The following is a 3,843-nucleotide window of genomic DNA, read 5'->3' as shown; positions in this document are numbered from 1 at the left end:
TAAAGAACCCCTCCCGGCGGCCATACAGTTAAAAAAATTAAAACACAGTAATAAGCATTTTAAAAAATCACAATTTGGAAGTCAACTGGTTCTGGGAGGCTCTCTGGCATATTATTTGAGTTGGTAGGTGGGGGCCAACAACCTCAAGGAGGCCGTATACAATCGCCCGCTGCCCCAGCCCAAAGCCTGGCAGAACAGCTCCATCTTGCAGGCCTTGTGGAATTGAAGAAGATCCCACAGGGCTCTAATCTCGACTGGGAGCATGTTCCACCAGGCAGGGGCCAGGACAGAAAAGGACCTGGCCCTGGTCGAGGCAAGACAGACATCCTTCGGGCCAGGAACAACCAGGAGGTATTGGTCCTTAGAGCGTAATCAAGCCTAGAAGTGACCATTGCATGGATCACTGTAGCTAAGTCCTGTGGGGAAAGATATGGTCTCAGCAACTTAATCTGCCTTTGAGCCAGACTGATGGCTCAAGACCGGAGCTGGGTGACCTGCCCAAGAAAAGGGCAAGGAGGTTGGTCAGGGGAATGACACCTGCCTTGCCTGTTCCGTGCTCGCTTAGCTGGTCCCTTGCTGCAATGTTATGTTAAACAGTTAATAAAGTGGCCCTCCAAACTTTTGTCTGTCTCGTTATTCCGACTGGGGAGGCAACCAGTGTTACTCCCAGGCTCCTCACTTTCTGGGTCGGCACCAAAGACCCCCCTTCCAGCTTGTGGAATCTGATGCCCACATCCATATCCCCCCCCCCTACCCAGGTACGGGACCTCCATCTTTGATGGATTAAGCTTCAACCAGCACCGCTGCAACTATTCAGCCACAGCATCCAAAGCCTGTGCCAGAATGTCAGGGGCAGAAGACGGATGGCCGTCCATTAACAGATAGAGCTGGATGTCATCAGCATATTGATGGCAACCCAGCTCATAACTCCTAATGGGCAACTGGTGGTCCACAGGCTGCGTCTGTTCTCTCACCATCCAGTCGCTGAGCTGTTTCTACCCAAGGCTGAGAACAGTGAGGAGAGATCAGTCCCAGAAGAGGTATAGGATTCTAGCATGTTAAACTGAGCCTCCCTATTCCGTGAGGATCATACAGCTTCTGGCTTCCTCAGCGTTCCCAGAAATGGAATAGGAAGGCCCTTGGAATGTCTATGCCTTCATTGCTGGAGGGATGTGAATGATATAGAGAAGATTGCTGGCAAGATATAGAGAAGGTTGAGAAGTGGTGCTTGCACAGTTAAAGATGGTATCGTTCTCAAGCTTCTTTTCCTGTCTGGGCAATCTGGGTCCTACACAAGCTGTCCTTTAACACTGAAAGAATTTATTAATCCATGGTGCCCAGAAGAGACTGGCCATCCCAAACCTATATCCTGGATTATCCCTCAAGGTATTCCAAAACTGGACACTATTTAAGGCAAAACACTAGAGTGAGGCCATGTGATTTCATTTTCTGCCTTCCTGAGCCAAACTGTAAACAGAATGCAGCCCGTTTCCTCTTATATGGCTGGTTTCTCCCATTAATGGTTACAGAGTGCTTTATCTCTTATGAAGGCACGGTGTGTATTATTATTACTATTCTTCCATTAAGCAATTTGCAGAACTCTTCAGTCTTATTAGGCATCTTCTGAAGAGAGAGCTTTTTATAGGTCCCAGAAGGATGAAACAGGTTATTTAAGAAAAGAGTTAACCTCAGCCTAACCTTCATGTAGGTGGCTACTGGATCTGAATATTAATTGAACAACCTTTGAGTTATATATTTTCTCATCAGCTATTGTACTCTGTTTCATGTGTTCAAAGAATGAAGAATATTGTTTTTGTCACATAACAGAAAAGAAAATGAACTGTCCTCCTGAATTTTCATTGTCCGCAGAGCAACATCCTCTGCAAAAGAGGTAAACCTGCCATAGATGTAGTCACTAGATGTTAACTGCACTATGATTTTGGAGCTACTAAAATCTTTGTAGATTGTTTCTGCACATGCCTATGAAACAATATGTATCTTCCTAGTTATAGGATTGGTTAATAGTCTTAATGTACTATTTTCCATTCAAATGTGCACAGTGGTACATCTTTGTACATCCTAGTTCATGTTTGAAAGCCAGGAGGGCTCAGAAATGAAATGCTGGCTTAATAGGGTTTAGATACTGTAGGAAGGTAATTCAGGAGCAGAAAGACAAAAAGTGCAGCACCGGAGGACTCTTCACTTTAAATTTATAGCACCAGACTGACAGTCATATAAATGAGTGATGTTGCACAATGTTCTTTTCCAAGCATGCTACAGATTTGGCAGAGTGTCTTCAGTTTTGTGTCGATGTGTCCAGAATTCAAATTTATATGGGGTGTGTGTGTGCAGCAGTGTTTGGGAGACAGTATTTCTTTGAGAACAGAGGTGGTCGAAACAGCTGCGATACCCAGTTTTAGCTAAAGATTTTACATTAACAACCATTCTCCATTTACTCCCTCCACTAAAAACGTCATTATCCTGCGGTGATGTTACCTCCCCCCCCTCCCAAGGGCACAGGATTAAAAAGTGATGTTGCCAGTAATGCTCTCATCTTCCAACCATGACACTGAATAATGGGGATGGTGAAATAAAATGTTGAATAACGTTGGGCATTTTAAAAATAATGTTGATCTTGAACCCAAAGGATAATTAATTCAGTCCAGTCTCATTGGCCGTCTGAGTATTTTCTGGTTTTACTTTTGTTGATCTTGATGGAATCTTTTGAAGAGCTGTTTCTGAAGGACTTGTTAAGAACATGAAGAAAGCAAAAGCTAGTAATTGCTACTGTTCTCATAAAACAAGGAAAGTTGTAGTTTTTCCATATGGGTTGATGGAAGCCAATTCACCAATGACTCATAATTCTTAGCTTTGCGATACAAAAAATAGCAAAATGCAATTTGCACTGGGTTGATTGTTCAAAATAAAATAGGAGTACAGCAGCGCCCTACTACCTTTCTTTCCTAAAATGTTCATGCCAGCAAAACTAAAAGGCACTGTGGCCTTCTACATTAGCACTGGACATCTTGAGCCTAAACAGAAGCCCAGTTCATAAATTTTATTCAGAGATTTGTCATAGCCATTTAACAGTTGAGCTAGAACTGCATTTCAAGGTGGGCCATTTTGCTGGTTATAGTTTACAGTGCAATTTGCCTTTTGTTGTCTGTCTCTTCCCCATCAAACATGCGTTTTCTTTTTTGTATCCAAATGTTGGAATAACAGGGCTTTCCTGAGATACGGGAGCAATATTTGCTTCTTAGATCCATCAGTGTTCCTGTATTTTTTTTTTATTTAAAAAGACCTCTCACTATAAGAATGTTAAAAGTTCAAACAATAGGTGAGTTATTATGCATGTATATGGGAATAATAAAGTTGGCATAGACTGCGTAGAATGCTTGGGAAGATGGGCAGCAGGCCTCGGTTCCTCCCGGAGCGCACCACAGCACCGCTTCGCCAGTCAGGAGCCCAGGGGGTGTGCACATAAGCTCCGCCCCCTGCTCCCACCAGCCATCAGTTGGGACACGGTGTGGGGGGGAACGTTCCCCCGCCTCCCTGAGCCCCAGGGTGGTGGCCTTGGACTTGTAGGGTCAAATTCCACCTCTCGCGCGAGAGGTCATTCTGGCTCCCACAGCTCTCCTTCGGGGCTCCTTAAAAAGTTACGGCTGCCGCCGCTATTCTCAGCCACAGCTGCGGCGCCTGCACGGGGGTGGGGCGCAGCGGGGTGAAACATTCTCCTGCCTCCCTGAGCCCCGGCGTGGTGGCCTTGGACTCATAGGGGCAAATTCCACCTCTCGCGTGTGATGTCTGTCGGACATCATACGCGAGAGGTCATTCTGGCTCCCC

Source organism: Gekko japonicus, unplaced genomic scaffold (assembly GCF_001447785.1).
Source record: "Gekko japonicus isolate JY-2015 unplaced genomic scaffold, Gekko_japonicus_V1.1 scaffold65, whole genome shotgun sequence".
Classification (NCBI taxonomy): Eukaryota; Metazoa; Chordata; class Lepidosauria; order Squamata; family Gekkonidae; genus Gekko; species Gekko japonicus.
The sequence above is the reverse complement of the archived record's forward strand: the minus strand, read 5'-3'. Positions refer to the sequence as shown.